This window comes from Meleagris gallopavo, chromosome 2 (assembly GCF_000146605.3).
Source record: "Meleagris gallopavo isolate NT-WF06-2002-E0010 breed Aviagen turkey brand Nicholas breeding stock chromosome 2, Turkey_5.1, whole genome shotgun sequence".
In the NCBI taxonomy this organism is placed as follows: domain Eukaryota; kingdom Metazoa; phylum Chordata; class Aves; order Galliformes; family Phasianidae; genus Meleagris; species Meleagris gallopavo.
In genome coordinates this window covers 104981156-104987155 of record NC_015012.2, presented here as the reverse complement: position 1 = coordinate 104987155, position 6000 = coordinate 104981156, and the positions used below count along the sequence as shown (strand labels likewise).

Genomic DNA, 6000 nt, shown 5'->3' with positions numbered 1-6000 from the left:
CCCAGTCTTCTTTTCCTCAAGCTGAACAGACCCAGGTTACTCAGCCTTTCCTCATATGGAGGTGCTCCAGGCCCTTCATCATCTTTGTGCCCCTCTGCTGGACTTCTTCTAGGAGATCCCTGTCTTTTTTCAATTGGAGAGCCCAGAACTGGACACAGTACTCCAGATGTGGCCTCACCAGGACAGAGTAGAGAGGGAGGATCACCTCCCTCAGCCTGCTGGCCACGCTCTTCTTAATGCACCCCAGGATCACACTGGCCTTCTTGGCACACACTGCTGGCTCATGGCCAACCTGCTGGCAACAAGAAAACCCAGGTCCTTCTCTGTAGAGCTCCTCCCCAGCAGGTCATCCCCCAACCTGTACTGCTGCATGTGGTTTTTCCTCCACAGGTGCAAGATTCTACATTTGCTCTAGTTAAACCTCATCAGGCCCCTTCCTGCCCATCTCTCCAATCTGTCCAGGCCTTGTTGAATGGCAGTACAGACTTCAGGTGTGTCAGCCAATTCTTCCAGCTTTGTATCATCAGCAAACTTGCTAAGGGTAGACTCTATCCCTTCATCCAGGTTGTAGATGAAGATGTTGAACAAAATCAGACACAGCATCAACCCCTGGAGAACACCACGAGTTATAGCCTCCAACCGGATTCCGCACCGCTGATGACCACCTTCTGAGCTCTGCCAGTCAGCCAGTTCTCAATCCACCTCACCATCCACTCATCTATCTCACATTTTCTAAGTTTCATAACAAAGATATTGTGAAAAATGATGGCAAATGTCTTGGTGAAGTCAAGGTACACAACATCCGCTGCTTTTTCCCCATTTACCCAGCTGGTTATGGTATCATAGAAGGCCACCAGGTTGGTCAAGCATGAGTTCCTCAGAAAGTTGGCTGTCCTGAAGTTCAGGGCAGCAATTCTACTTACTGCTTTGCACACAAGATCTTGAACTCCACCATCTTGTTATCACTACATCCTAAGCTTCCCCCAGTCATCACATTCCTGACCAGCCCTTTCTTGTTAGTAAAAACAAGGTCAAGTAGCACACCCCTTCTCATTGGTTTCTCCACCATCTGCATCAGAACGATATCATCAATGTGCTGCAGGAACGACCTGGATCTTGTGTGCCTGGCTGTGTTGCTTGTCCAACAAATATCAGGATGATTGAAGCCCCCCATGAGAACCAGTGCAGAGGACAGCAAGGCTGTTTCCAGCTGTTTGTAGACCGCCTCATCCACTCCGTCCTCCTGATCAGGTGGCTTGTAGTACCCACCCACAACAGTGTCTCCTATGTTAGCCCGCCCCTTAATTCTTACCTACAAGGTCTCCTCTTGTTCAAATTCACCCCCAAGTGAACCTTAATACATTCTAGTTGCTCTCTCTCATAAAGAGCAACTTCACTACCTTGCCTCTCCAGCCTGCCTTTCCTAAAGAGGACATAGCCATCCATGACAGCATTCCAGTTGTGTGAGCTGTCCCACCTTGTCTGTGTGATTGCAATGAGATCATGGCCCTGTGACTGCATGCAGATCTCTAGTTCTTCCTGTTTATTTCCTATGCTGTGTGCATTGGTATAAAGCAGAGAGTGCAGGTATCACTAGAGGACGCAAGAAGGTTTAAGCCAGGTTATCAGCAATGTTTTCCTCTCTGAGAAGTCCTCACAAGATCCAATTAGACAACTGAGAGGCTTTTCTCCACAGATTACTAAAAAGGCAGCATTACCAGGCCCTCCTCTGTCACAAGAAACTCCATCCTCCTTCCCCACTGAATCTAGTTTGAAGTTCCAGTAATCAATCCAGCCTGCTTGCTTCCCAGAACACTTCTGCCCCATCTGCTCAGTCGCATTCCATCTGATGCCCACACACCTGGTCTCTCAACATGCTCAAGATCACAGTACCTAAAACCTTGATCCTCACTCCATCACCCAGTACTGTACCTGATCCATCCACCTCCTCCTTTCCAGGACCCAGCCACCAGTTAGAAGGACAACACTACATGCGCTCCTGATCCCTTTAGCATTTTTCCAAAGGATGCAAAGTCCCTTTTAATATTATGTAGTTTCCCATACTTTTTTAATACTATGAATCTCCCATGGCCCTGCTTGAATGACAACAATCAGATAGCAGTCACCTGGCTTTGTCAGATGCGGTAGAGTCTTCTTAACATCTCTGACATGTGCCCTTGGAAGACAGCAAACCTCTCTGAAGATGTTAACTGGGTGGCCAATGAGGCCTCAGTGCCTCCCAGGAAGGAGTCCCCAGTTTTTAAGAGTCTTCGTCCTTTTTTTGGTGGCAACTGCAATTCCTTTGGCCCGCATCTACGTTTTGAGATGCCTTATTTCTCATCCATAAGAAGAGGACGCCAAGAGCAATATCAGACACAATGGACAATTCCAGCAGACCACAGCTCATGCTGTGCGTGTGGCCTAGGAAAGAAACCATGTTACTGGAGAACTGATGGATGGAAAAGACAAACCAGCAGCTCCCTGAAGTCAGCCGCCCCAAACCTTTCAAGATAGTTCTACACCACTAGACACTTCTCCATTAAATCTCTTAGCAGTTTTTAAAGCATTTTCTGTGAAGCAGTCACAGAAAAATATGAGATCATGCAGTTGACTTATTGCCAAATTTTGAGTTTAATAGAGAGAACTGTTTTGTTTTCCAAAGAGGAAGAATTTAAATTTAAATAGATGCAAACTTTCTGAAGGTCGGAGAGGCTAACGGTAGAGAACTGAATTCCTCAGAGAAAGACTCGCTTTGAGGGTGAGAAGTGTGGAAGAACCAAAGGAAAAAAAACTACACAAAGGAAAAAAAGATCACTTTCCATCACCATGAAACACAGAATTAAAACTGGAACACGACAGAGCCAAAGAAAAGGCTGCAGTAATTCAGGTGTGAGATGACAAAGGCAGGACAATGATTTTAGTGATACTAATGGAAGAGGAAAAAAAAAAAAGTGCAGGTTTCAGATGTTATAAAATAAATGAAGAGCTTTTATGCAGCCCAGATTTGGGATATGAATACAGGAGGGAGAAGGAACTTTTCCAAGATACTCCAGATCTCTAAGTGCAGATAAAGGGTACGATAGAGCAGAAATAAACAAAAGAGAGCTCACAAGTAAATAAGAGAAATTCTCCATTTTTGCTTTGTTTGAGGCAGCAGTGCTACAGTGTGGCTGCAATCACAAATTGTCACAGCAAAGCCAAACTGTAAGGCAGGTCAGTTGAAAAGGTTGCCCAGCTGTGGATGCCCTCACTCTGGAGGCATTCCAGGCCAGGCTGGATGGGGCTGTGAGCAACCTGGGCTATGGGAGGTGTCCCTGCCTATAGCAGGAGGTTGGAACTGGGTGATCTTAAGGGTCCCTTCCAAACCAAACCATTCTATGATTCTATGGTCAGGGAATCCTAAAGTCCGCCTCGGTAGCTGGAGTTGTGAAAGCAAATGAAGTTAAAAAGAAAGGAGAGGAAACCAGTGTTTCCTACGTCTGATGCCAGAAGAGAGTGGCAGCTACTGAGGAGGGTTACAAATAGTCTTTGGTCTAAAGTTCAGTGGCACAGAAGCACCCTCCCTCCCCTGCACCCACATAAAGATTGCTTAAATGGTTTTCTGATTCAGGGTCCATCAGACAAATAACAAGCAACCCATCACCTATAATTTTAGGAAAAATTTCACCCTAGAGCAGGGTAAATGCGACCGACATTCTTAAAATTATCACTCTCCTTCTTTACCTCCTTCAGCACAAACCAAAGAAACAAACAGGTTTGATCACAGCAGCAGAACAGGTGTCACCACAATCTGTAGTTGATATGCAAGTAAGAACTCACCAACCTTTGCCCTTTTCGCATTATTCATTAAATAATTTATCTGCTAACACAGGGAAAACACTACTAGTTCCATTCCTTTCTGGAACAGATAATAAAAAATTCAATATTAATATGGAAATCATGGCCACAGTTGTAGAATCAGATGTAATGAACAATCTTGTCCCCGGCTTAAGTTGCTATAAAGGAAGCTTAAATTTACAATGGATGAGCCTTAGTGGCATTCTGTTTTTCAGATATTAAAAATCTCATTTTCTCAGTGCCAAGGACAAGTGGATGTGTGAAGCAGTGGAGTATCAACTCTGCATTTGTCTCACTTGACATGAAATCATTCTCATTTTAGTTTAGATTTTTAATATATTCTTGGGATCCACTTCAGTTTTCTTCGTTCCTCACTGGATGCAATTAGATATTTTGAAGTACAGTTCACCCTCATCCACAGCACTCTGCAGAAGCAAGGAGGAAGTCACTTGGTAAAGATGAGGCTCATGTAACTTATTTGGAAAAGAAATTGATTTTCCTTTTTAATTTCTGAGTGAGTCACATAGTAAAAAATAACACCACCACTTTGTATTTCACTAATACCTTCCTTGGTAAGTTCTTAAAAAGAGCTTTACAAATAAATTAAAAGCTTTCTGTCCTTGAGAAAGGGGAACATCACCATTTTGTCACAAATAAAACAGGAACAGAGGGGCTAAATTCTTGGCTCCCAATCATACCAGATAGTATCAGAGATGTCTGCCTGAGGACACGGGCCCCATGCTACTGTGCTACCTGCTACTGAAATGCTGGAGAACCAATTTCAGCTTGCTCATACACCTGGTTTGCTGCATGGTGAAAGAAAGGAGCAAATTCAACCTCGCTCCTGAACTCATAATAAAGGCGGGTTCCCAACCCTGTGCATGGTTGCAAACCAACCCTCTCCTATCGTAACAGGGAATTGCTCAAAATTTAAGTGCTTTACTTAGAGGTAACAGATAGCTTAAGGTCAGTAGGAATTGTCAGGCCTACCATGTGTGTGCACACATGCATACACATACACACTGTAAGTGTGAGCCATTACATTCCAGTTACTTCACCTTCTCTATCCTGAAGCCAGTGTAAAGCACAACAAATCTGTTACCAGCTTCACTGTGTCCAGGAGACATCTTGCCTCACAGACCAAGGAGCCATCACTCTCAGCAGTTCATTCTAGAGGTTGATCACTCTCTCCATTAAAAACATACACTTGATTTCTACTTCGAATACATATTGCTTCAGATTCCAGATAATAGCTCCTGTTAAGCCCTTTTTTGCTAGCATTGATCCCTTTATTTCTGGGAGATGTTCAGACAGGCTGTTGTTTATCCAATGCTTTTAAAACTTCACACACTGTATTTGTATCAAAACTGAAAATTCATCTGGGTGCATGCACAAAAGTAGGACTAGCATCCAAAATACTAAAACTAATCTAGGACTCTCTAGCCCATTTTCCAAAAATAGGCCTATTAGGAAAAAAATATACTCTGCCATCTGACTCAAAGATGTGTTACATTTGTGCCCTGGAAAGCAAGGTTAGGAACCTTCTCTGAGACCTGTCACCTCCTGAGCATGCACTGTGGCTTGGCAGCGTGCAGCATTTTGTTTCACACAGTCACTGTACTGCAACATGAAGAGTTGTCGTTTAGGCCTCTAGGCTCTAATTTACTTAAATATTATCACCTTAGTCAGTGCAGTCATTTGTATCCTGAGCAAAGTCTTATTCAGGACTTGAAGAAAGTGCACAATTAGCTGCGGCCAAGCACTATTGCTAAACACAGCAGCCACTGCATCTGCTGCAGCTTCCTTCTGGGTTACCTCAAGCTGCAAGCTTACACGGAGGACACTGGCTTTTGACACAGTAACGTGGCACAAATTGCTATGGCAGAGACATTATCGTCAGGAACAGTCTGTGCCACTCTAACCACAGAATGGTTGAGGTTGGAAGGGACTCATGGAGGTCACCTCCAACCCTGCCCTGCTCCAGCAGCCCTACCTACTGGGTGCCGGGACCGTGCCCAGATGGATTCTCAATTCTCTCTTCAAGGAGAGAAATTCCACCACCTCTCTGGGCAACCAGTGCCCTTAAATCAAAGGATTTGAAGGGAACAACAGAGCATACTTTTCATAAATAAAAATTACTGAAGAATCTGTTCAGAAGTTACC

General features: G+C 44.2%; 1 protein-coding gene across 16 annotated transcripts in view; it reads right to left on the bottom strand.

The window, feature by feature from the left end:
* The window catches only part of HMBOX1 (homeobox containing 1), a 113518-nt gene that overhangs the window by 69555 nt on the left and 37963 nt on the right, over positions 1-6000 (bottom strand). The window contains exon 1 of one of the 16 annotated variants that reach the window (XM_010708089.3): positions 2127-2392. The exons of the other annotated variants lie outside the window; for them this stretch is intronic. The gene's annotated coding sequence lies outside the window, so the exon portion shown is untranslated. Of the gene's footprint in view, positions 1-2126; positions 2393-6000 lie in introns of those variants that run through there. 16 annotated transcript variants of the gene reach the window in all.